The 27757-nt window shown below is 43.0% G+C and overlaps 2 long non-coding RNA genes across 7 annotated transcripts in view; one reads left to right on the top strand and one right to left on the bottom strand.

The window, feature by feature from the left end:
* Positions 1-27757, top strand: part of LOC109438113 (uncharacterized) — a 76263-nt gene that overhangs the window by 21688 nt on the left and 26818 nt on the right. The window contains exon 3 of one of the 6 annotated variants that reach the window (XR_012497265.1): positions 9004-9229. The exons of 3 other annotated variants lie outside the window; for them this stretch is intronic. This is a non-coding gene — a long non-coding RNA (uncharacterized LOC109438113). Of the gene's footprint in view, positions 1-9003; positions 10801-20503; positions 21266-27757 lie in introns of those variants that run through there. 2 more of the 6 variants (XR_012497267.1, XR_002136339.2) reach the window with 2 other exon arrangements.
* On the bottom strand, positions 1097-27734 carry LOC141572114 (uncharacterized). Its single transcript, XR_012497276.1, has 3 exons — positions 27457-27734; positions 9019-9093; positions 1097-1147 (listed from the first exon to the last, which is right to left on the bottom strand). It is a non-coding gene; the product is annotated as an uncharacterized LOC141572114 (long non-coding RNA).

Genomic DNA, 27757 nt, shown 5'->3' on the forward strand with positions numbered 1-27757 from the left:
CACGAAATGCTAATGGAGGTGTGAGAATGCGGGGGTGTGAGAAGGACTGTACTTTGTGTGCATGTGTATTTCTTAAAAAGGCACTAAGTGCAGGGATGCTGGACAGTTGGAAAGCCTGGGCTCAGGCACACCCGTCTATACCACCTGTCCTGTTGCACCTCAGCTGCAGGGAGGCACTTGTGACCACCAAAAAGAGGTAAATGCTCAGTTTCATCAGAGATTTACACATTCAAGTATCATGTACAAGCACCAGAGATCTCCCAGCCAGGTGTGATGCACAGCGCATGGTAGGCACTCCAGAATTTAGTGAACAACTTGACTCTGCGCTGGACCTGTATGTGCTGCCCTTTCTATGTGGACAGGTGAGAACACAATGCGTGACTTTAGGATGCCTTTGCTAAGATGTCCATTCATTCCTGTGACCAAAACTGGGCTGGAAATAGGGCAAAGGCAGAGTAGGCAGCAGATGTGTGTGACTTGCAGTTGTGACCTGGCCTGTGGCTGGCCAAGCAAGTCTCTGTAACACCTAGGAATAAAAGGCATGTAAAAAACACATGAAGTCTGTCTCTCCTACCAGTTCTTATTTATCACAGAACTTAAAATGAGTGAAAGTCAAAGACCAGGGCTCTACTTTTTCAGATTTTCCTGGAAAGGCTTTTTACTTGTGCTGAGATCACCCTTTGTCCCACTAACTGGAAAAGAATAGTTTTGGGAGCCATTCTTGCCTCCAAGCTTTGGGACAGTCAGGCTCTATGAAATGTGGACTGCTGCAAGACCCTCAAGGACATTATGAGTTTGTAAGGTTTCGGTGAACTTTCCTAACCATTTTCCTCATGTTCCCCCATCAAGTTTACATTTCAAGAAGTATTGTTAGAGGTGAAATTGTGCCAAGAACTGAAATAGGCATAAAATTACATGTTATTCTATTCCCCTTTGGTGTAACAATTCATGTTCCTCATCATTAATCGGTAGGTCTTGATGTGTTATTGTTGTAATCGTCTCCTTGATAATTTGAAGTGTCTTTCTCTGTGGTTTGGGCAAACATTTTACAGGCTCACGACCAGAACAGCAGTGCGGTACATACCTTCATGGCTTCCTTAAAGCCGTCTCCCAGGTGCAGTCCGTTTTTAAGGGACATCCACGTGGCCTTTGAAATAAATGTTTGATCACTGTTCAGGTCATCGGGTGTCTAGACAATTGAGTGGTTATATATAGCTTAATGCCAAGTCACACATCGTATATTGCCTTTTACTTGTCTTTTTCTCTCGAGTTCTGTTGTTACAGAAACGAGGATAAAAAGTACAGCCATGTATAAAAGGTTCAGGTCACTGTGTTCTCTACTCTCCTTTAATTACATGTGTTAAATTATAGGATTAAAATATAGAATTACATTTGTTAAAAGATAAGGTCTGATGAGTTCAGAAGCTCCTGCCTGTCAGTCCGTCCAAGAAGCATCACTCGGCATCAACCCAAGGCCCATCCCATTAGAGAGTTCCCCGGGGCGCTCAGCAACCTCAGCAGTGAGTTGTGGGCCATAGGTTAGCCATGTGGTGCTGCTCCTCAGCTCGCTCACGTGGGAGTGAGACAGCAAACATAATGAGGGCTTTCGATCTGGCCTCCCTGGATGCTGGGAAGAGCCCTGCAGCCGGTGGCCAGGATGGCTAAAGAGGTATTTCCTGCAGACGCAAAAATACCCAGTGGACAGGGGAAATGTCTTTGTGGGTGGCTTTTAGGAAAACAGGAAAGAACAGCTCTTGATGGTATTGAACAGCATCAGAAGATCAAGGTCACAGCAGGCGGTAGCGAGAGGTGTTTTTGTTACCTTTGCCTGTGACTCTAGACAAGACTGTCATTCAGAATTCCCCACGTGCATATTCACAACTGAAGTGAGGACACTGGTGACTAAGGGAAGGGACCAGTTCTTGTCAGGTGCTGTCGAAGTGGCTTTTGGTGACAGTGCCCACTTTGGTAACAGTGTAAAGTGAGTGGTCATGGTCATGCTGCTTGTAGCCATCTTAGACCACAGTGTGACAGCAAATGATGAATTCAAAACAAACGAAAGTACTTTTGCTGTGGGAGCTGAAGTGACTTTGATCATTACTGTCATCAGTTTTCAAACTGTTTCTTTGAGGAGGGAAAATTTGTAATCACAAACACTAGCCCCGCCATGCTGCAGCTGAAAGATTCTCAAAACCTGCAACTAAGCTGGCTGGGGCTCTGGTTCTAGTTATACCATCAGAGAACACACAGGGAAATGTGTGGGTTTTCATAGATGTGAGCTCCAGGAGCACTGGTGGCTGTGTCTCACTGTCACAGGGAGGAAGCATTCTTGGTAAACGTCACAGGAAGGAATTCGGGGATGAACCGAATAAGCAACACAAACAGCAGAGCAAGCAGTGGGTTTATGAAAAGAAAGGAAATAGCACAGGACACGATGGTGTGAGAGTGGGCAGGCCCAGAAGAAGAGCAACTGCCCCAGAGAACAAGGAAGATTTGGATTTTATCACCTTTAAAATGAGGGCGCAAAATATTAAAGATTTAGGGGTGGCATCACAGGCATTCCCAGGACGGGTCCTTGCTGACTACTCCTTCCCATAGGGAGGAGGGATTTTTGTCCATATTTGGCCCTTGTGGGAACTGTCATGGCAGCAGGGGATGGAGATTTTTCTCGGTTGCCATGCTAATAATATTAGACTCCATTAGAAGTAGCTGAAGGTCACCTGAGGGGCAAGACGGTGTCCTGGATCTGCTATTGGCCCCCGGCACCCAGTTCTGGCCAGTCTGGTAGCTACACCTTTTCCTAAGGATTTCCTCTTCTCCTCCTTCCTTGTCCCCATCACATGCTCCTTCTCTGCCTCCCCGGCCCTGTTCTTTCTGCCTAAGGTAACATAGCTACAGTAAGACAAGCTCTAAACCCTGGTTGTCTGTGTGTGAACAGAGAAACACCAAAAACTCTGACGTTTATAATAGGCTGCTTTTGTTTATGATCTTTGGAAATTGGAAGACATTATGACAGTGTTTAGTGTACATTGGTTTCCCCCTGCTGTTGACTACTATTTGTAATGATCTCACCTTTAAGTCCAAATTTAACAATTGGTATTTATCACCTTTTCCTTAAAACATTTCAGTATCGGTCTATGAGCCTTCTTAGAACACATTTCCATCAAAAGAATCAGTTAAACTGAGCAGCTGCTATTCAGAAAATTTGCTGTGCCTGTAAATGGTCTGCTATTCAGCTATCGAGCCATTGAGAAACCAAACCCTCAGAAGATGCATATTGTGGAGGCATAATGCTTTTCTTCAGTGACTAAACCTCTATTAATACACATAGTAACCTTCCAAAGTACTGTATTTCTATACAATGAAAATGTATAACTGGAGAAAATATAATAGGGATGGTAAAGTACATTTTATTTCTGTACAAAATTAAGTCCTGATTAGCTAATTATCAAAACATGTGATTTGTATTTCTATAGAGGTATGGCCATATGAACAGGAAGTTAATTTTGGAAGGCGGTTCAGTTGGGTTTAAAGTTGAACAAATGAGAAAACCTCATCTCTGCTCATGTTCAGATTGTTCTCCATACAGGAGAATATCAAGCCTTTGTTGGCTTAGCCAAGGGATAAAATATTAATACTTGAAAGTTAAGAAACCAAATGTGTTTTAAAAATAAGCCTATCTCTTGTTTGTGGAGGTATTTATCATTTTTATGTAACTAACTGTGGGGGCAGAGCCCCAGAAAGTAGTTTCCAGGCTCTCGGCCTCACGTGGAGGAGTGCTGGCTCGGGTAGTAGATGGCCGTCAGCTGTGGCTGATTGGCCGTCAGCTGCAGCCAGTTAGCCAATTAGCCGCTAATATAACTGCTGCGGCTACGGAAGAAAGAGGAAAGAAGAGGAGAGAGAAAGACTGGAGGCTGGCGAGAGGATGGCGGCTGGGCTGGCAAGCGTGGATGGCGGTTTGCGGTCAGTGTGGATCCAGCCTCCAGTGAGAGTATAGTGCCGCCAGAGAGAATATAGTGGTATGACTCCCCTACCTGTGGCTCCGTGGGTGTTCCTTTTTGGCCTCACCATATCCTGCATTCTTGTATGGGGAGCGGGAGCAGAGACCCTGCAGGCCTCCCAGCACGACAAATGGTGCAGCGAGCAGGGTCTCCCGCACGACAAATGGCGCAGCGAGCAGGGTACGGTGCCGGCCAAAGCTCTCCGAAGAGTGGTGGAGCAGTTTGTGTGTATGAACACCCAGTCTGAGGAAGACCAGGAGGAGCAGCTGCCGGAGAGCTGGACCCCCGTGGAGGGGTGGGAGGACGTGGACGGTTCTCCCACCAGCACAGGAAAAGCCATGCAGCTGCTGGAGATGGAGCCCTGTGGAGAGGTGGAAAGATGTGGACGGTTCCCCAACCAGCACAGGCCGGAGAAAGCGAAGGTCGTTGCGGCCCTGTGGGCCGGGGAAGTTCCTGCTCAGGCAGCCCGGATGCAGGACTTATAGTCCCAGGAGGTAACGCTTGCTGAGTCCTCCGTGGGAGATAAGGGTGAGGTCAAGGTCATCCCTCACCCCCAGGACAGCCCTGGTGAATGACTATGGACTATGGGGAATTGCCTTCCATCCCTAATTTAATGGACCACTTGACTGTTTGTTTGGGAACTGTTGTTAGTGGAACTGGGGGATATTTACTTTTGTGTCTTGACTGGCCGCCATTGAGAATATGTAAGCACCTTGATTGTGAGTCGCTGTTGTTCCAGCAGGGTACCCTGAGAGGCACAGAGAGAGTGGCAGTGCCCTGAGAGCCCTGGCTGAGTCCAGGAAGTGTAGCTGTGCCCACAGAGAGTGGCAGTGCCCTGAGAGCCCTGGCTGAGTTCAGGAAGTCTGGCTGAGCCCTGAAGATACCCTGGCTGTGCCCAGGAAGTCGGGCTGTTCCCAGAGAGAGTGGCAGTGCCCTGAGAGCCCTGGCTGAGTCCAGGAAGTCTGGCTGAGCCCTGAAGATACCCTGGCTGTGCCCAGGAAGTTGGGCTGTTCCCAGAGAGAGTGGCAGTGCCCTGAGAGCCCTGGCTGTGTCCAGGAAGTGTGGCTGTGCCCACAGAGAGTGGCAGTGCCCTGAGAGCCCTGGCTGTGTCCAGGAAGTGTGGCTGTGCCCACAGAGAGTGGCAGTGCCCTGAGAAATCCTAGCTGTGCCCGGGGAAGACAGGTGGTACCCTAAGAAGTCCAGGAAGTCTGGCCGTGCCCAGAAGCACTGGTGGTGCCCTGAGAAACCCTGGCTGTGTCCGGGAAGACAGGTGGTACCCTAAGAAGTCCAGGAAGTCTGGCCGTGCCCAGAAGCACTGGTGGTGCCCTGAGAAACCCTGGCTGTGCCTAGAGAGCCTGGCTATGTCCAGGATATTGCATTCACCCCCAGGCTCCTCGCACAGGTCCCCTCGCGGAAGACGCTTGTCGCGTGGGTGTGAGGCGAGAGCCTGTAGGGGTGGAGTGTGGGGGCAGAGCCCCAGAAAGTAGTTTACAGGCTCTCGGCCTCACGTGGAGGAGTGCTGGCTCGGGTAGTAGATGGCCGTCAGCTGTGGCTGATTGGCTGTCAGCTGTAGCCAGTTAGCCAATTAGCCGCTAATATAACTGCTGCGGCTACGGAAGAAAGAGGAAAGAAGAGGAGAGAGAAAGAATGGAGGCTGGCGAGAGGATGGCGGCTGGGCTGGCAAGCGTGGATGGCGGTTTGCGGTCAGTGTGGATCCAGCCTCCAGTGAGAGTATAGTGCCGCCAGAGAGAATATAGTGGTATGACTCCCCCATCTATGGCTCCGTGGGTGTTCCTTTTTGGCCTCACCATATCCTGCATTCTTGTATGGGGAGCGGGAGCAGAGACCCTGCAGGCCTCCCCGCATGACACTAACTCTCTAAAGGGATTCCTGTGCACGTGGTACGGTTGACGCTGACTTAATACCTACTTAAACACTTGTAGGTGACAGCAGTGTGGTCACACAGCAAAGGACACCTCCCAGGTCTTCCTTTCCCACTTTGCTGAACTCGCCCCCTGGGGGTGTGTTCCTGGGCTGTTCTGGGAGGGGCAGTGGGTGCTGAGCATCTCGGGGTCATAGTCCCACCACGGGACAAACACTGTTTGAGTCCTGGGCTCTATCAGAGGTCACATCATAACGTAGGTTTTGTCCAGCCAAGACAGCTATCTTTAATCGTTTTGTCTTCCAAGGTTTAAAAAGTGCCTACTGTCCTGTTGTGGTGACACTTTCTCACTGTCGTGCGGGAGACCCAGCGGGGTCTCAGCTCCCGCTCTCCACATAAGAACGCAGGACACAGTGAGACCAAAAAGGAACACCCACGGAGCCATAAGTAGGGGAGTCATATCACTATAGTCTCGCTGGCGGCATCCGCCTCTCTGTAATCCGCTCTTGCTAGCTCAGCCACCATCTTCTTGCTAGCCCCAATTTGTCTGCTAGCGTAGCCTCAGCAGTTATATTAGTGGTCAATGGCTCACTGGTTACAGCTGATGGCCAACTAGCCACAGCTGATGATGGCCATGCAATCACAGTTGATGGCCATTTACTACCTGAGCCAGTACCTGTCTATGTGAGGCCGAGAGCCTGGAAACTGTTTTCTGGGGCTCTGTCCCCACACTCACCCCATTGAGATGAGGGGAACTGAAACTTGCTTGGTGACTTTGACATCAGCCCTGTGCCCTGGGACAGGGGGAGGGGTACCCTTTCCTAGCCCATGAAGCTTATTTATTTTAGATGAATCATTGTGGCCTCAAGAGATTGTCCCCCCAGAGAACACAGCCATGGTTCTCCATGGATCCAGTGGTTGTCGTGGGGATGTGCCCACTGCTTCTGTTGAGGGATCTCTACCTCAATAAGCCCCTTCCTGGTATCTGCTGGGTGAAAATGTTTGCACGGTCTTCAGAGCTAATACGCAGCGTGCATCGTTCCTGTCATCTGATCACTGTGTGTGGTGCCTGGTGAGTGAGCGTGGAGCCTGAATCACACAGCTGCACATTGGAATTCTGAAGAACGAGCCCCGAGTCAGAACACGAGGGTAGCAGAGGCCATGACCTCTTCACTCGTCCCAAGCTCAACGTGCTGGGATACAGAAAGGACCACCAAAAGCTGTGCCTTGTGGGAACATCACTGCATTGATCCAGCTGGGTCGTCTTTATTTGTTTAAAGCAAAATTGAGAGCCATCGAGTAGCTCAGGATGATATTTTTGAAGAAACCCAGTTCACTAACCTTGTTCTGTATTGGTTGTGTTGTGTCCTCCCTCAGCAATGGGGATGAAAAGGTGTTTTTTGGAGCTATGTAAGTTTAATATTAATGTTCCTGCCAGTGTTTATGCCAAATACTAATTTGGCCTTTGCTCCTTGGCAGGTGACAATGATATGGTTTCAATATTCTCTCATCTTAGTAAAGACAGCTCAAAACCTACAGATAAGGCTGTAGAATCACCATGTGCTGTTTTCTGTCAGTCACCAATGCCAACATCTGTGGGTAAATCATGTTATGTAGTGATTAGGAAAATGGAGAGCTTTTTAAATCACCACATTGAACGGCTTATTCACCTTTCTGTGTCCCATTCTCGGTGTCTTTTATGGTATCTGTTCTATGACCAGAATTTAGAATATTTTCAATCAAATGTAATCTGTTAATGCTTTTCATCTGAACCTCTACCCTTCCTTATAATCATACATGAATAATTTCTTACAATTGTATGACTGATCATCTCTACATACATAATGAACTTACCACTCTAAACTGTCTTACTCAGTTTGTAGATCCCTGTTTTCTGTATCTATCACAGTTCAGTCCCAGGAGTTTATCAGACAAAAGCATCAGTGGCTCACCTTAGAGCCCTACACTGAGAACGTGTGATGTGAGTTTCAAATACTGGGTGTAGAGGGGACATGGGGTTTTAATGAAAAAGGTAACATACATGGGACCAAGTAAGATTTATGGCTTACGAGTCTTGAGTAAACAGCAAAATTATTCGCAACTGAAGTGGACACGTTTCACATGGACACTTGCTGTGGTCCCTTGGCATTACTTTAGAATAAGACGTTTTCTACCATAATGAATGTGCAAGTAAAATAGCTCCTTATGGTGCTTCAGCCATTAGACCTTTCCTTCCTACCTTTCAATAAGTCCAGCACACGCCTGCCTCATTCAAATGTGCTCAGAGGACCCAGTAACTAATGAGAGCGGATAGCGCTGGCACCGCTGAGTAAATACTGATGTCGCCCAAGTGCACGTTCATCGTGTTTAAGGAGCAAGCGTACAGTAACAGATGGCATTGCTATGAGGCACATGTCACACGACTCCCACATCTTTGGGAACCCAATTTTTAAATAATTCTCAGTTTCCCTTTGCTCTGGCAATGTCATCAGAGACCCAGAGGATCTCCCTTAGTGAATTAGCGGGAAGCAGCATCCCCAAACCCTGGCAGTGTAGACTTCAGCCCCCCAAAAGCAGCAGGAACTGTGAACTCTCTGAAGCAGGCAGCCATGTGGCTCATCAGGGATGTGTTCTTTTTTATAAAGTTGGGACCTTATGTTTTTTCTTTTCATTGTACCTGTGTTGTATTTGATTGCCTTTCCTAAGCCGTTTCCAAGTTATGTACCAACAACAACTAAACAGAACTGTGCAGAGCGGCTCTGAGGTCTTTGAGCACAGAGGTTTTCAGTGCTCCAGTGCCATCATCTCTTAAGGGAGAAATGAGGGGCTGTAACATCACAAGCCCCTGAGCTCCCCACAACCCTATATGTGTCTCCTCAGTTTAAGCAGCACCCCCACAGTGCAAATTCCAAAACTCCTCCCCTCTAACATTAGGAGTAGTAACCCCTCTCATCTCATGGACGGGATTCCTTCCAATTCTAAAGTCATCCACTGATATCCAGTGCCCCCCCCCCCCACCAACTTACTCCCTCCTGACTCAGAACTGCGTTCATTGCCCTAATGTGGGGATGGGGCAGTTTGGCTTTGCTCAGTCCTTTCCCTGTCCTTGTGTTTCTCAAGACATCCCCAGATTACCTGCCTCTGATCAGCTGAAAGTCCGCATGAAAAATGAAGCTTCTCTACATGTCATGCAGAATCCTGGATTGGATCCTGGAACAGATAAAGAACAGCAGTGGAAAATCTGGTGACATCCAAATGCAGTCTGGACTTAATAGCAATGTATCAATGTTGACTTGCTGGTTTTGACAAATGTACTAAGACAATGTGTTAACATTGGAAAGAATAGGTAAGTCGGGTATACAGGAAACCTGAATTATCTTTACAACTTCTCTGTAAATTAAAAAACAAACAAACAAACAAACAAACAAACACAATAGCAAGCAGTTTCTTCAGCCCCACATCTCAGAATCTCATTTCCTGGAGCTGAAGCCTAGGAATCGACATTAATAGCCCCAGGACGGTCCTCAGACTGAGATATAAAAATCTAGTCTTTTCTTTCCCTTTCCAGTCCAATCCTGAGCAGCTGCTTCCTCCATGCTTTATTTACCTTGACCTTGCCTCAGCCTGATGTAATCCTTTAGATCCTCTGCACCCTGATATATGAGGAGTAGTGTGATCCCACTTTCACGGATGAGAAAACGGAAGGAAGCACAGGTTAAGTAACATGTACAGGATCTCACAGCCCTGAAATCGGGGAGCTGGGCTTTGGGTCCCTAGTCAGTCTCACTCCCACGTCTATGCTCATAACCATCCTACGGTCTCTCAGTCATGTTTCCATGTGTGACACACTGAAGAGCTCTGTAATTAAGTCACTAAAGGAAGCATCATTACCAATAATACTCTGGCCCACCCTTTTCTCCCACCTTCTACGTCCCTTTGCTCCAGCTTGTGACTGTGTCCTTTCCTCCTCTCCCACTGGGGGGAAATGAGCAATGAGAAAGCCTGGGAGGTGTGCCCACTAGAGGGTCCTGTCCAGGTGAGGTACAGATGCCCTTCTGTCAGAACCAGCCCTGCTACTGTGTTCTCTGTTCCCCCAGCTACCCGAACTTAGGAACCCACCTAATCATGTTCCCTGCACTAGCTCTGACATTGAATGACATAGTGTCATGTTGTAATGCACCTAGTATCAGATTGGTCTCATCTCCCCAAGCAGCACTGTCAGCTCCTACTCCCCTACCTTTTCCACATATTCAGGCCTCACAGAACTGCTGGAGAACACGGGCACACCAGGCGCTCACAGGAGATGCTGGCTGGCAGACTGCTAGCTCATCTGCATTTTGCCAAAGCAGCAGCCAGTGAGAAAGTGCTCTGATGATAGTATCTCAGGTTCCCTAAGCTTCTGTCCAGAGTACCCGGGAGGTACCAAGTCTAAATCAATCTCTATCCTCTTATCTGGGCTCTCTGGCTGGTATTGTCAGCTGACTGTCAAGTTGTGGATCTAACTGGTGAATGATACACATTTTGGGGAATTCCTGCTCCCCAACCAGACACAGAACAGCACCAGCATGGACTCACATAGGTTTGGTACAGAGTATAGACGGAGGGTTGATGAAACAGAACAGGGTCTCAGCCTATGTCTCTGTTCTCATGTGTATTTGCCTTCATTCCTTCAAGTGAATCATGAAACAATAACGGGATAAGCAGGAGAAACCTATTAAGTACATTCAAGTAAGACAAGTTTTCATTAGTTTTGTTTCTAGTGATTGGAATTGGCTTGATTTTTTTTTAACTAATAAAAATCCTACCATTTATATTTTAAATGCATGTGAGAAACCTGTTTATGAAGTTAGAATCCACAGATCTCCTCAGGTACCCTGAAAATGCATGTGTGTTTCCATAAAAGCCTGAGGAGCAAAAGACTTGTACAGCATCTCTTTATTTTCTTTACCATTGTTTTAATGCACTTTAAAACTCATCTACATTAATTAGGAAACAAATACAGACATTTCTTTGTTTTTCATAAATAACTATTCTCCATAATTGGATAAAAATGTCAAATCACCATTTTTACCTTTCCACAAATATAATACAGACAAAAATTTTCTGAAATAGTAAGGTCAGCAAATTAAGGATCAAGAGACTAACATAACCACACACAGCTGTTTCAGTGACTTTCAGGAGCAAAACCAGAAAACTCACGACTCTGGGTTTTCCTTTCTTAGTGGGATGCATTCAGAATTATAATCACCTGCCAGTGATAACTTATAGATTCAAGTTGGCTGTCTACATATAAAACGTCTCTGGCTCAGATTTGTGAGTTCTGGATTTGACATGACAGTGAAAATACTGCATGGGAGAGGCTATCCAATTCTCCCAGCACCATTTATTGAAGAGGCTGTCTTTGCTCCATTGTATGTTTTTAGCGTCTTTGTCAAAAATTATCTGTCCATATTTATGTGGTTTTATTTCTGGGTTCTCAATTCTATTCCATTTGTCTATGTGTCTGTTTTTCTGCCAGTACCATGCTGTTTTGATGATTGTAGCCCTGTAGTACAAGCCAAAGTCAGGAAGTGTGATACCTCCATTATTGTTCTTTTTTCTTAAGATTGCTTTGGCTATTCGGGGTCTTTTGTGGTTCCAAACAAATCTGATGATTTTTTGTTCTATTGTTCTATTTCTTTAAAATATGCCATTGGGATTTTGATGGGGATTGCATTGAATCTGTATATTGCTTTGGGTAATATGGCCATTTTAACTATGTTGATTCTTCCAATCCATGAGCACGGAATGTCTTTCCATTTCTTTGTGTCTTCTTCAATTTCTTTCAAAAATGTCTTATAGTTTTCAGCATATAGGTCTTTCACATCCTTGGTTAAGTTTATTCCTAGGTATTTTATTCTTTTTGCTGCAATTGCAAAAGGAATTGTTTTTTGTATTTCTTTTTCTGAGATTTCATTGTTAGTATATAGGAAGGCAATGGACTTTTGTGCGTTGATTTTGTAGCCAGCAACTTTACTGTATTCGTTGATTATTTCTAATAGCTTTCTGGTAGAGTCTTTAGGGTTTTCTATATATAGTATTATGTCATCTGCAAAGAGTGACAATTTAATTTTTTCATTCCCAATTTGGGTGCCTCTTATTTCTTTCTCTTGCCTGATTGCTCTGGCAAGGACTTCCAACACTATGTTGAAAAGCAGAGGTGATAGGGGACAGCCCTGTCGTGTTCCTGAACATAAAGGGTTTCAATTTTTCACCATTAATTATGAGATTAATGAGGGTTTGTCATATATGGCCTTTATTATGTTAAGGTATTTTCTTTCTACACTTATTTTATTACGTGTTTCAATCATAAATGGATGTTGTATCATGCCAAATGCTTTTTCTGCATCAATTGGTATAATCGTATGATTTTTGTCCTTTATTTTGTTTATGTGATGTATCACATTGATGGATTTGCGGATGTTGAACCATCCTTGTGCCGCGGGGATGAACCCCACTTTGTCGTGATGAATAATCTTTTTAATGCATTGTTGTATTCGATTTGCTAGAATTTTATTTAGGATTTTTGCATCGGTATTCATTAGAGATATTGGTCTGTAGTTTTCTTTTTTTGTGCTGTCCTTACCAGGTTTTGGTATCAGGGTAATGTTGGCCTCATAAAATGAGTTAGGGAGTACTGTCTCTTCTTCAATTTTTTGGAAGAGTTTGTGCAGAATTGGTATTAGATTCTCTTTGAAGGTTTGGTAGAATTCACTAGTGAAGCCATCTGGTCCCGGACTTTTGCTTTTGGGAAGGTTTTGGATGACTGATTCAATTTCATTACTGGTGATCGGTCTGTTTAGATTTTCCAGTTCTTCATGGTTCAGCCTTGAAGGCTATATGTTTCTAAGAACTTGTCCATTTCTTCTAGGTTGTTGAATTTGGTGGCATATAGTCCTTCATAGTATTCTTGGATGATCCTTTGTATTTCTGTGGTGTCCGTGATAACTTCCCTTTTACGTTTCTGATTTTGTTAATCAGTGTCTTCTCTTTTTATCTTAGTAAGTCTAGCCAAGGGTTTGTCAATTTTGTTAATCTTTTCAAAGAACCAGCTCTTTGTCACATTAATTTTTTCTATTGTCTTTTTGTTCTCTATTTCATTTAGTTCTGCTCTAATTTTTGTTATTTCCTTTCTTCTGCTGACCTTGGGTTTTACTTGTTCTTCTTTTTCTAGTTCTTTAAGGTGTAACATGAGGTTGTTTATTTGGGAGTTTTCTTGTTTCTTGAGATAGGCCTGTAATGAGATAAATTTCCCTCTTAAAACTGCTTTCGCTGCATCCCAAAAATTTTGGTAGGATGTATTTTCATTGTCATTTGTTTCTATGTATCTTTTGATCTCTCCTCTAATCTCTTCTTTGACCCAGTCCTTCTTTAAAAGTATGTTGTTTAATCTCCATATATTTGTGGTGTTTTCCCACTTTCTTTTTACAGTTGATATCCAATTTCAAAGCCTTGTGATCAGAGAATATGCATGGTATGATTTCAATCTTTTTAAATTTGTTGAGACTGATTTTATGTCCCAATATATGGTCTATCCTTGAGAATGTTCCATGTACACTAGAAAAGAATGTATAGTCTGATGTTTTAGGATGAAGTGCTCTATAAATGTCAATTATGTCCATTTCATCTAATGTGTCATTTAGGGCTACTATTTCGTTATTTATTTTCTGTTTGGATGATCTATCCATAGCTGTCAATGATGTATTTAAGTCCCCTAGTATAATTGTGTTTTGGTCAATTTCTCCCTTTAGTTCTGTTAGTAGTTGCTTGGTGTATTTCAGTGCTCCCTGATTGGGGGCATAAATATTGATGACTGTTATGTCTTCTTGTTGTACAGTCCCCTTCACCATTATGAAATGTCCATCTTTGTCTCTTGTTATCTTTTTCACCTTGAAGTCTGTTTCATCTGATATCATTATGGCTACACCTGATTTTCTCTGGGTACCATTTGCTTGGAGTGTCAATTTCCACCCTTTCACTTTGAGTCTATGCTTGTCCTTGTAGCTGAGATGTGTCTCTTGGAGACAGCATATGGTTGGGTTTAGTTTTTGATCCAATCTGCTACTCTGTGCCTTTTTATTGGTGAGTTCAATCCGTTTACATTTAGGGTGATTATTGATATGTGAGGATTTCCTGTCATTCTATCTTTAGTTTTCTGGTAAGGCTGTGTCTCCATTGTTTCTTGCCTTTTTGTTGTTGTCTATTATTTCTGTGTGGTGGTATTCTATGATGTTTCCTCTGTTTCTTCTTTTATTTCAGTATATATTTCAATTCTGGATTTATTTTGAGTGGTTACCCTTAAGTTTATGTAAAAGAAAGTTTGATATTTAGAGTATTCCATTTTCTTCAGCACGCTTACTTTCTCCATTCCCATATTCCGTTCAGGCCTTTACTCTCCCCTTTTTGAGTTTTGGTTGCCACAAATTGTCCCTGTTGATGGTGGTCGAATAGCCTCCTTTAGTATTTCTTGTAGTGCAGGTCGTGTATTAGAAAATTCCCTCAGCTTCTGTATGTCTGGAAAGGTCTTTATTCCTCCTTCATATCTAAAGGATATCTTTGCTGGATATATTATTCTTGGCTCATGATTTCTCTCTTTCAATAGTTTGAATATTTGGTTCCACTCCCTCCTGGCTTGTAGAGTTTCTGCTGAAAAATCCGATGATAATCTAATGGGCTTTCCTTTGTAAGTTACCGTCTTCTTTTCCCTGGCTGCCTTGAGGATTCTTTCTTTGTTGTTGATTTTAGACAGCTTCAATACAATGTGCCTTGGAGAAGGCCTGTTGGGATTGAGGTAACTAGGTGTTCTATTTGCTTCTTGGATTCGAGGGTCCAGTTCTGTCCACAAATTTGGGAAGTTCTCATCGACAATTTGTTTGAATATATTCTCTGTTCCGTTCTCTCTTTCTTCTCCTTCTGGTATGCCCATTATTCTTATATTGCTCTTTCTGATGGAGTCAGAAAGTTCTTGTAGAGTTCTTTCATTTCTTTTAAGTCTCAAGTCTCTTTCTTCTTCTATCTGTGTCATTTCCAGGTTTCTATCTTCGATGTCACTGATTCTTTGCTCCATCTGGTCAACTCTACTACCTAAGCTGGTTATTTCATTCTTAATTTCTTCTATTGAGTTCTTAATCTCCAGAAATTCTATTTGGTTCTTTTTTAAAATTTCAATCTCTTTTGTAAAATGCTCATGCTGTTCTTTGAGTTTCTGAGTTCATTTAACTGCCTATCTGTGTTTTCTTGTATCTCATTGCGTTTTTTCAGAACTGCAGTCTTGAATTCTCTGTCATTTAAGTCACATATTTCTGTATCTTTAAGTGTCTTTTCTGGAGATTTTTCACTTTGTTTATGAGCTATCTTGTTGCCTTGGTTATTCATGGCGATTACTGGTTTACTATTTCTCTTCCTAGACATCTACAGGAGTGACTTCTGCAACAAGTTGATAGGAAGAGGTCTTTCTTTTGTTTTCCAGTACTTGTTGGTAGAACGTTTTACTTTTTCTCCGACTGCAGGCTTTTTTTTTTTTCCTCTCTCACAAGGTAGTGCTATGTTTTCTCTGCACTATTCCAGCTTCTCACACACTGGGGGGATTCCCTGGGAGACGGGCTTCTCCTCTGTTAAAAGTTCGTCTAGGTCACAGGGCGCAGTGTCCCGGTGGGTATGCGGAGAGCTTTTGATGTTCCAAAGCTCTTCCAGCTCCTGATTCAGAGCCCGTATGTTTCAGCAGTTCTGTTTACTCCTGTAGGGATCCGTCCAGATAGGTGGGGGCCAGGGGCGGGGTGAGCTGTGAGAGGTGGCCCAGAGCAATGGCAGCAACCACCACCACAGCCGGTCCTGCTTCCACAGCTCCCTCCCCTTTGCCGGAACTAGTTGGGCTGTGAATTTGTGTCTGCGGTCCACAGTTCTCAAAACAGCAAATTTTCTGTTGTTTTGATCTGACGCTGCTATTGTTTCGCTTCTAGCACCGGGTAGGTGGGGGCGGGGCGAGCTCTGGGAGGGTAAGGAGGGGGCAGCTAGTCTCAGTGCCTAAGGCTCCGTTCTCTGCTCGGCAGTGAGGGCTTAAACCACCGTTTTCAGCCTTTTTCCCTCAGTCTTTTCTCCGAGGTCTCTGCCGTGTTATATGCTGCCCCCTCAGCCCTGTGGAGCCCAGGTGGAGCCCTAGCAGTCCGAGTTCTTCCCTCTCCCGCAGCTGCGGTAGTTTCGGGAAGCAGCGAGGTTGGAGCACTGAGCTAGGTCTGCGTCCTGTGCCCGCGCGGCTCCGTCTCCGCGCACTTCTCCCTTTCCTCCTCCCTCCACTCGCGCGAATCTCCCACCTGTAGGTGATTTCAGTCAGTAGTGGGCTTGTTCGTCTTGCCTGCCTGCTGTGCAGGGAGTCCTTTGTGGAGTTTTTATTGTTCGATTCTTTGTAAATTCCAGGGGAGCTTTACAGAGGTTCACCTCACGCCGCCATTCTTCCGGAACCGCTTGTCAGGTTTAAAATGTGGTCCCTTACCATCCATATTTCCCCCTTTTGGTCATAAATCAATATGAAGGATATATTGATGACCAACCTTTTGGTTGGATAGTGTGGTCCCACGGCTCATACCTAGGAAGTCTTAGTGTCAGTGTTTGTCTTGCTGAATGTTGGACCATTGGGGGTGGGGCAAGACCATAACCTTAGATGGCAGTCACGGCAGAGTTATTTATTTATATTTAAAAGAAAATGTGAGCAAATGGGAGGCAGTCAGATCCTATATGTCTAAATAAAATATATTCTGGGTCATTTCTCATCTTTGAGCTATCATGATCTGAGGGATTTTATGTTTTTTTCTTGTTTTTTTCATCTAGTATAACATGTACAAACTAGGACCAATAACACAATTAAGAGCAGAAAATGTCTAATATTAGACAAGTATGAGTCTGAGGGGAGCAAACATCCTAGGCAACCAAGGAACCCTTTATATGCATTATCATAATTTTTATTAAGTTAATATGTTTTCCTCCCTTGTTTACTGTTATTTGTACCTTATGATAAGTTTGGCTAGATGAATGAAGATTTTCTATTATTTCATGATCTAGAAACTCTAATTTTTCTTTTTGCCAATTAGCGTCCATAGAAATGACTTTATGGGGAGGATTAAGTTCAATTTCCCAATACATTGCATTTTCGGTATCAATATTGTCATGGGTTTTATTCACCTCAGGCAAAGTTAATTTGCCTATGATTTCAGTATTACACCATATTCCCATAGCATTTACTGTAAACCTGGTGTCATTACAGTAGAAATCAGTATGACAGAAGAATTTTTCTAACGCTTCCCAATAAAAAACATCCCCTTCCCATATACCATATATCACTGTTTGTTGGGGTGGATATGACAGGCTAGGATTGGGTGAATTCAAAATTCCATATAGACTGGGGACATTAACCATTCACCTTTTTGATTTAATATGGCCTATTTAGTTTACATTGGAAGCACTCAAGTGTCATTCATTAATCTGATTTCTGCTAGTTGTATAACTGGGAACTGTAAGGTTTAATAGGGGCCAAGGTCGTAAGAACATAATAGTGTAAGTTACAATTACTACCTAAACGTTTCTAGAGGCCAGAACAGTAAGAGTTTCATAAATAAATTTTCTGTGTCTCAGCAGCCATTATAGAAGGCCACTTAAAAAAAATAGTATACATTCACTTCAGTTTCTATCTGCATTAATATAGTAGTCTATGTTGAGTTAGGGAGTAAGCATAATTGAGTTCTAATGTTATATATAAAATCCCTTTCTCAATGTTTATTTTCCACTAACCTTCCTACAACTTCACTCATCCTTCTCAGTTTGTCTCCTTTTCCTCATTCAGAAATAACTTACTAGGACAAACTACTTCCTTTTAACTTCTCTCAAAAATACACACACATCCCTTTTCTTCCTTCTGTAATAATATTTCTTCTAAATTTCGAAACCATAAAAATATTATGGATAATAAAGAAGTTATCTTATATACCTTTAGCAATTATTAACAGTTGAGCTATGTAAGCACAGAGTTCAAGAAAAGCCTAAAGAACAAGTATAATTATCATTATTAGCAGACAGGTAAAGACAATCAAACAAATGTTTATTTTAAGTTCAATATCAATTATGCAGGTGTACAGGCCTTCTCGATGTCTTGGGGTAGCTGTCTACCCCTGATGTCGGAGGCTTCTCATCCTTGAGGAGTCTTTGGTATCCACTGATAGGTCCCTTCCAACAAGATAGGAGTCTTTAATTGATGTCTTGTCCAATGGACAAACTTCCTAGTTGTGAGTCATGGTCTTTGAAGTCTTCATCTCCATCTCCCAGGAACTCACTGAAGTGAATCAGTTACTAATTTATTAATTTCTTTAAGATAATTGATGTCCTTGATAATAAGTAGAATGCCTCCTTTTACTTTTTTAATTTTTTAAATTTTAATGGGGAATATTGGGGAACAGTGTGTTTCTCCAGGGCCCATCAGCTCGAAGTCGTTGTCCTTCAATCTAGTTGTGGAGGGCACAGCTCAGCTCCAAGTCCAGTTGCTGTTCTCAATCTTTAGTTGCAGGGGGCGCAGCCCACCATCCCATGTGGGAATCAAACCGGCAACACTGTTGTTCAGAGCTGGGGCTCTAACCAACTGAGCCATCCAGCTGCCCCAGGATGCCTCCTTTTAGTAAGATTGGTTCATATGTCCCTTCACATAGGGTGAACAATGACTAATGAGGAGAAGGCCTGTGTTTACCAAAAGGAATATATCTCAGGTTGAGAAGCACTATAAGGAGAGCTTTTGGCCAAGGGAGATTAAGAAGAGCTTCTGAAAATTTACCTAGTTGAGTTTTAATTTACCATTTGTACACTCTACCAATCCAGAGGACTGGGGTGATAAACACAATGAAACTGCTGTAAAATAAGCCAAACATTACAAATAGATTATATTATTGACTCACTAAAATGAGTCCCTCAGTTACTATGTAACTCACAGGAAATTCTTGGAGGATTGTTGTTATTATAAATAACTTCCCTACCATTAAGGCTGTTGCTGTCCTGTAAGGGAATGCCTCAACCTGGTGAGAAAACATACAAATCATGACTAATACATATTTGTATCCTTAAGATGATAATAAAATCCAATTATTATACCTCAAATGGACCTAAAGGAAATGGAAAATGTCCTTGGGACCCATGGAGTGATTTTCCAGGGTTATATTTTGGACAGATAAAACATCTGCTATATACCTTATAAGCTACAGTAGGAGGTTTCTAATAGTTTTCTTTATTCCATGAAACCACCTTTCTAAGACCCAAGTGCAGTTAGCTCAGATACATGCTAAGGGTCAACGTTCCTTCTTTTGTTGCCATATTTTCTTTTCTTCTGCAGCTGCCCACTGGAACTGTAAAAGTCTTTTATTGATTTAATAGGGAGAAGAAACATTCTCAATTCTGGATAATTTGGCTGTTTCTTGCTGTTGGTCTAGCTGCAGTATCAGCTAAATTATTTTCTTTTCCTTCTATGACAGAAGCCTTAGAATGTCCTGGAATTTTGATAATTACCAATTGTTTTGGTTGCTATATGTTACCTAATTTAAATTCTGCAACCTGTTTTCCATTCTTATGGGCTGCCCTGAAGAAGTTAAGAAGTCTCACTGCTTCCACAACAAATTGTGAGCTACACCAAAGGTATAGCAACTATCAGTGTAAATATTGGCTAGCTATTTGATCTTTGACTCATTTACAATCTCCTGTCATATCAATTAATTCAGCTTGTTGGGCTGATCTTATTCAAGTACTGGTAAATAAGAAATTTAAATTTATGTTTACCGTGAAAGTTACTGCATGTAGCCCAAGAATAAATCATCCACATACTGGATTAGAATAGAATTTCTGGGAAATTCAACATTATTCAAATCCGCTTTTAGTATCTGAGAGAAATAGGTGGGACTCTCTGGGACATTACTGTCCAGTAAACTCTGATCTTCCCAGGTGGAAAAGCAAAGAGGTATTTCCTGTCTTTTTTTGTTTGTTTGTTTAGAGGAATGCTGAAAAAGGCACTCCATAAATCTATCACTGAAAAAATACTGACAGTACACACAGGAATAGCTGATAATAGGGTATGTGGATTTGGAACCACAGGATATCTATTTATAGCTCTGAGATCCTGTGCAAATATCCATCCTTTCTCATTAGGTTTCTTTATTGGAAGGATAGGAGAATTACAGGTGCTCATACATAGAATTATAAGTCCCCCTTTTAAAGGTAATTTTGTACAATGAGCTAATTCCAGCTGGTGTATCAGGCCTCAAAGGATATTGGCAAATATTAGGTAGAGGCAAATTATTATCAATAGTTATTTTAATAGGAGTGGTTGACCTAATAGTGCCAATCAATATCTGTACTGGAAAAATCCTAAAATTGTATTAGAACATCCTGTAACAAACATTCCATCAGTATCAAGATTGGTTTCCTCTTCTGGGGCTGGTGGGGTGACCCTGAGGTGGCCCTGGACTTGGCCTGTCTATTAACAGTAGCCAAAATTCTGGCCTGTCTCTGGCCTTGTCTCCAGTCTCACTGTTCCTTTTTTCTCATTTTCCCTGTCTAGGTTGTTAAAGACATTTAAGCAAATTTTCTGGCCTTTTCTAGGATCCGAGCCTCTTTATCATGGATGTAACAGTGGGTCATAACCATTGCAATACCCATTAGGCTAAGCTCCCTTACACTGGCCTATACTGACACCAAGGGCACATGAACTCCTGCAGTCCTAAAATCCAGAAGTTTACATAACTATTAGCAAAACTTAGTTTTTAGATTTAGGTCTCTTGAGTAACTAAAGACCTAATTAAGACAATGTAAAACACAGAAAATATTGATGACACATAATTTTTGCTTTTCAGGCAGAAAACTTTTTCATAGTATCAGTAGCAGACCAACCGTCTTGTAACAAAACTTTATCTTTTCTGAGAGAAAATGTAACTAATTTTGCACCAGCTTACTTTTGATAAATTTACTTAATTAATCCCATTTAGCTTAACGAACATAAAAATCCTTCAAGATTTTCTTTTACAAACCTTCTATAACTTTCCCAGCTCCTCTTAGTTTGTCTCTTCTAAAATCATTATTTTCCCAATCTGATTCATTTAGTCCTAAATACATTTAACCCTTCTGGGAGGATATGTGAGCATCGTTGGTTAGAAAGTCTTACACTATCAGGTGAATTGAGGCAGATTTGAGTAGTAAAAATAGATGTTGCCCCTTAACATTTCCTAGCTGGAGAGGAATAGGTTCTGATTTAAACAGACATTGGTTGATTAGATGTCCCTACCATTTATACAGAAGCTTTATTCCAAGGGAGAGGGCAACTTAGCCGGGTGGTGTTAACAGATAAAGTCGCCCCAGTGTTAGTAAGAAGGGAAAATGCTCTCATAGTCCTTGGAGCAGCCGTATGCTTGCTTCTATTTCCTTTCTTTTTCTAAATCCTATTTTAGTTTTCTACAATCCTTAAGGTGACTTTTTACAATAAAGGCAGATTCCTCTACAGGAGTTTCCCTAGCAAACCTTTAATCTTTTGGTTTGCTCTCAGAAACCAGGAGATGCATTAATTGGAATAAATCAGGAAAGCCAGGATTGTATGTTCTAACAGTTAATTCAATTTTTTTTGCGAACTCATCAGGGTCCTGGAGAGTGTTGGGGGAATCTTTAGTAGACTCCTCAGTCCTGCCTGCGTACAACCTAATGCCCCTCCGCCCAAGACCAGCTCCTCTCCAAAGGGAGCTGCAACAGAGCTACAGAAGAGACAGAGGAAAGGAGAGCGAGTCCAGACAAGTAAAGCACACGGTGGGACAGCCAGAGAGGAGGGAAAAGTGGGGTGTTGGCATTGAGCAGCGGCAGAAACCTTCTTCAGTTCAGAGATAGTCTCTAAAATTTTCTTATTAACTTCTGGAGAGAATGTCTTTGTACCATTTCAGAGGGTTCTATTTGCCAATTGAGTTAAGCCTCCCATATTGTTTAGTTAGATTTTTAAGCCGGCTTTTTCTAATCATGCACACAAAAAATTTAGATGTCAAAAGAGCTCCATTTTGGCCATCTTAAGTTGATATCACTTCTAGACAAATCTTTCCGTGTCTATAAGTACTTGCAAGTAAAGACCCCCTAGGATCTAATTGTACATCAGCAGGAGTATGAATGGGGCTGGGGTCTGGGAGCTTCTTGGTCTTTAAGGCACAATTTCCCATGTTAATTTTTAGTTTTCTTTTGAGATCTGCAGTCGGAACAAGTTTCTAGTGATATTGTGTAGTGGGTTGAAGTATGCTGCTTATGGGTTGAGCTCCAAGGGGCTGTTACCTCCCAAATCGCTTCAACCCTCTTATGTGCCTTGGTTTCTCTCCCCAGCTATCTAGTACAACCATGAAGATTTGGAGAGCTAGGTAACCAATCTTTATGTTTGCATCCCCGGACGAGTCAACTATGTAAACACAGTTGTGTTGGAAATCCCTGTGGGACCACAGCACGTTTCGAGGAGTACCCTCTGTAAAGTAAATATAATTAGTTAGGTGCCCTTTTGTGCCTTCCAATTGTTGTGTCAGGGGAACGCTCTGTCCAGGTGCCACCCGGACACTGACGCCCCAGTCAACAGGAGTAAACTCGGGAAGACCTCACCAGCCTTCCTGAATGAACAATAGCTGACCCACAGGTGGAACACATGAAAAGGATCACGTTGGTTGCCCTGTGGCCATAGTACCCTCATGTACATTGTGAAACTGCCGAAATTATATCCCCTGCCTTCTACCCTAGATAATTACCCTGAAAGTTGTGATTCATTGTCCCCATGTTTGCTGATAGTAATCATTATGGCCTAGCATTCTTTCCAGACTGGTAATCTATTTGAAAAAACCCTATAAAATTAGTGTCCCGGGGGAGTCCTAGTTATAACTCTCCGACCGGGATGCTCGCCAGACACACCTGAAGCCAAGATGCTGTCTCGGTACCCCAACACCTTGGAAACACTCTTCAGGTGGTGAGAACTCGTTGTTGCTCTTTCTCTTACATTGCTTTATTCTGTCTATCTTACTTATTGCCTCACTTAATAAATAGTGTGTTGCTGCCTCGTCTCTGTCTCAGTGTGCATGGTGAATGCGTATTCAACACCCAAATTCTGTAGCTTTATAAAACGTAGCCCCTTGCTGCTACATTTTGGCGCTGTGAGCAGGATACGCGACCACCATGCCATTTGGGAAGAAAGGAGATCCTGAGGTTCCTGTGCCCCTTGTGCCAGATTGGGAAGAACTCCCGTATTCTCAGCTGGCCCAGGAATGGGCTCGGCGCTCTGGCCTCGCTGAAATCTGGGTTACACGGGTTGCTAATGCTGAGCCTCCGCAGCTGCTGCCGTGCCTGCAGGCTGTCAGCACTACAGATAAGAAGTCACTGCGGTTAGGCAATTCTAACTACCTACCAAAAGACGCGAGAAAACAAGGAAAGCCTGCTTAAGAAAAAATTGGAAATGGAAAAAGAAATTTGTGACTTACAAAGTCGTTTGTCCATTACAATGTCAGAATTATATTTTGGCTGATCAGGCTTGAAATTACCAGACCATTGCTGAGACTGCAGCTGTTAGGGTTGCAAAATATAAATATAAAAGAAGGAGAGGAAAGGTAAATTCTAAGAAGGTACATGCTGTCATAGCCTCTGCTAAGGCAGGTTGGCATCCTGATACCTGGGATCGGGATATTTGGGAAGATACAGATGATGACCAAGAGGATTGGGATGAACTGGAGGAAGAGGCTAAACAGGGAGACGAAGGAAAACTTCCATTTGGTGCACGTCCTTTTGTGCGCTGGTGGGAAGAGAGGGATATGGTTACAGGCCACGTAGCAGGGAAAACAACTGTTGAAGATTTTACCCAACAAGAGATTAATGACATATTATCTAGATTCACCCAAAGACCAGGTGAAGCTTTAATCACCTGGAATAGCGGATCAAGGGGCTGGAGGAATAATGTTAGATTCCACTGATTGCTTGAAATTTGTAACTGTAACCTCCAACCCACGTGTGCAGGCAGCTCTTAGGGAATATCCCGCTCAGGATCAGGGCGGACAGACTAATCTGTTAGCCCTTGCAGCACAGGGTTGTAATCGGCAATATCCAACTGACACTTCATGGCCCTCTAGTGACCGTCCGTGGTATACGCTGCGAGACGGTATTATGGAATTAAAGGAAGAATGCATGAAAACTGCTGTAATGGTTGGACGGGGATGCATACTTTGAGACCCACATGGGAGAGAGAGGTCCCTCATCGTAATGTGTTGGTGCGCACCGCTCCGCCTGCTAACCGAAATTTGATGATAACTTTTCTCCTAAGTGAAACGGAATACACTGGGAGCCGTCCTTGATAGGATGACCCAGTTAGGGGATACAGGGGATTGGAGAGAGAGCGCACAGCCTTCCAAAGAGCAGCCCCCAAATCCCAGCAAGGTCTCTAGAAGAGACATGTTTCAGGCCTTGTTAAAGGCTGGAGCAAAAAGAGAGCAAATAGATGGGATTCCAACTTCAGATATATGGAAGCTATATAAGAAAAAGGTAAAGCACGCAAGAAAGACAGACGTCAGAAAGGGGGGGGGGAGAGAGAGAGAGAGAGAGAGAGAGAGAGAGCGAGAACACGAGAGAGAACCGGAGCTTATGGAATCTAGTGCTCCACTACCCCCACGTCAGGGTTTATACCCTGATTTGAACCCTTTTCTCCAGGCTGCCCCATAGGGATCAGGCCAAACTCTGGTGTCAATTAACATTGCTAGGAGAGATTATCGCCCACACATTGATTTGATTATTGGAAAAATGGGTCCCATACTGTAGCTAGAGCTTTGATTGACACCGGAGCGGAGGCCTCTTTAGTCTATGGGAATCCACAGAAATGTAAAGACCGCCCCTTGCCTATAACTGGCACTGGGGGTGCCGAAATTACAGCTAAACAAGTTACTCTTACCATGAAGATTGGGCAGTTTCCCAAAAGAGAATATTCTGTAGTAATAGTTCCCATTAAGGAATACATAATTGGGATAGACATGCTTAGAGGGATGTCCCTAAATTTAGAAGATGGGAAATATTAATTTGCAGTGAGGGCTCTTAAAGTTCTGCCCGTTACTGTGGGGCACCTACATATGACTCCAGTTGAATTACCTGAACCTATTAAAATTGTGACATTAAAACAATATCGGATTCCTGGAGGACAAGAAATTGAGGATACAATACAAAATTATGTAAAAGGTGGAGTCTTGGTGCCCACCACCTCTCCTTGGAATAGTCCAGTCTGGCCAGTGAAAAAGACAGATGGGTCCTGGCGCATGACTGTAGATTACAGGGGAGTAAATAAAGTCACTCTGCCTTTATATGCTGCTGTACCCGATACTATTACTTTAATTGAACGTGTCCAAAAATACCCAGGCAACTGGTATGCTGTTGTTGACTTGACTAATGCATTCTTTACTATTCCAATTGATAGTAAGTTTTGGCCTCAGTTTGCCTTTACATGGAATGGGAGACAATATACATTCACTCGTCTCCCGCAGAGTATCTCCATAGCCCTACGATCTGTCACCGGATTGTTGCAGAACATTTAGATGAGTTTCCTCTGCCTGAAGAGGTGCAGATCACGCATTACATTGATGGTATTTTAATAGACATACACAGGTTATGTTAGAACAGCATATACAGGTCATTCTAGAAGATTTAATTCAGCATATGAAACAAAGACTGGGAAATTAATCCAGCCAAGATTCAAGGGCCAGCTGAACAAGTGAAATTTTTAGGAATTAATTGGAACAAAGGACATAGAGAAATCCTCCCAAAGGCTAGGCAGAAATTTTTAGATTTCCCAGTCCCAAGGACTAAACAGGAAGCTCAGAAATTTATAGGGCTATTTGGCTAATAGCAAGCCCACATTCCCCATCTGGGAATAATTTTATAGCCATTATACAAAGTTACTAGGAAGAAATACAAATTTGAATGCAGGGAAAAAGAAAGTCTTTTGAACAAGTGAAAATGGCAATCCAAACAGCTTCAGATCTTTGGCCCACACAAGACGGACCAATTGAGTTGCATGTAACTGCCTCTGATCAATACGCTAACTGGAGCCTATGGCAGATGCAATCGGGGAAAAGGGTGCCTCTCGGTTTCTGGTCACGAAAGCTTCCAGAGGCCGGGCAACCTTACACCCCCTTTGAACAGAAGCTCTTAGCAGTGTACTGGGCACTAACTGGAACTGAACAACTCACAATAGGACACGATATCCTGTTAAGGCCCGGTATTCCCATTATGACCTGGGTTAATAGTGACCCAGTGTCCCATAAAATAGGGCATGCACAAGGAGCTAGTGTAATCAAAAGGAAATGGCATATCCAGAATAGAGCAAAAGCAGGGAAAGGAGGGGTTGCTAAATTACATGATATAATAGAGGAATTAACTGATGGCTTTGTTAAGACCCCACTTGTATCAGGACCAATATTACAATCTCCAAATTCTGTGGCCACATAAAACATAGCCTCTTGCTGCTATACCCTCAAACACCTCCACATAGATTCTTAGTCACCTGAGAATACCTGAAATTTGACCTGGAGGAAGCAAATGCCCCTTATCTTCATAGATGAACAAGTTCAGACTCTCATTTATCCAGCAAAGTTTTGTTCAGATTCGCAGTAAACAAAACTGAAAAGCCAAAATGAAAATCAGCCACCCATTTTTTTTCTCCTGTCTCTGAGTTATCTTAACTCTTGTCCTTAACCTGGATTATCTCTACCTTTAATCTTTAACGACTCCTAGAGAATTAAAAAAAAAAAAAAAAAAGCTCAGATGAAGTCAGGACCTTAAATCAGGGAGGTCCAGGATTCCAAGAAATACTCACCCAAGTTCACCCACTGTGAAGCACAGAGCGTATGGGGCACAATGGCCCCTGCTGGTACCTAGTACCAAATCTGGGTCCGCAAGGTGTCCCTAGGTGGGCTTCTTTGGAATCCTGCCCGATGGAATCCTGCCTGACTACGCCAAGTAATGTCATCAAAAAACATCCAGCCTAAGAAAAACTTCTCAGAGTTTATTTGAGCCAAACTGACGATTGTCAGGAAGCAAAATCTCAACGATTGAGAAAATGCTCCAGAAAACAGCCATTTTGCAATTTATTTTATACAATAGAATCAAAGGAGGAAGGTTACATGAAATCCATTGGTGATTGATTAAGGGGGTGGGAGAAAGCAAAGCGGGAAAATCTCTGGGATTAGATAAAAGTAAACTGGAGAGACAGGTACTTCTTTTACATTGGTGGGTACAAGATAGTTAATAGTTCACATAGAGATGTTAATCAAAGGAAAAGAATAATAATCAGGGATTCTGTACTTTCCTGCTCTGGTCCAGAAAAAGGGATTACTGACATTCCAAGGATGTAATTTTAGGTGTAAAAAGAAAATAGACAGGCCCACTTAAAGGCACAGATTAACTTTATGAAGGAAACTTTTGGCTGAAGATATGACTTCCCGCTATCGTCCACTTAGTTATGAAATTTTTTATACTCACGCCATCTTATGTGGTCATTTTCAGTCTCCTGAGCTCGTCAGGGTTAACATGTGGCTCGTTTTCCATCCACAAGAGTCTGGAGACAAGGGCCTGTGGAGGGAGCAGGCCATTCTCAGCCACTGCCCCTCAGCCCTGCCCATATCTGTCATGTGTTCTGTCCTGTTTGCCACAGGCGGTGTTAGAAAGCAGTTATTCAAAGCTTTGTCCCTCCTACAACACTTGGTTGTTCTGTAGAGCACAAAAGTGGAAGAAGCCTCTTTAGCAGAGGGAGCAGTTCATTAAAACATATAACTACATTTCC

The sequence above is a fragment of the Rhinolophus sinicus genome, linkage group LG01 (genome assembly GCF_036562045.2).
Source record: "Rhinolophus sinicus isolate RSC01 linkage group LG01, ASM3656204v1, whole genome shotgun sequence".
Classification (NCBI taxonomy): Eukaryota; Metazoa; Chordata; class Mammalia; order Chiroptera; family Rhinolophidae; genus Rhinolophus; species Rhinolophus sinicus.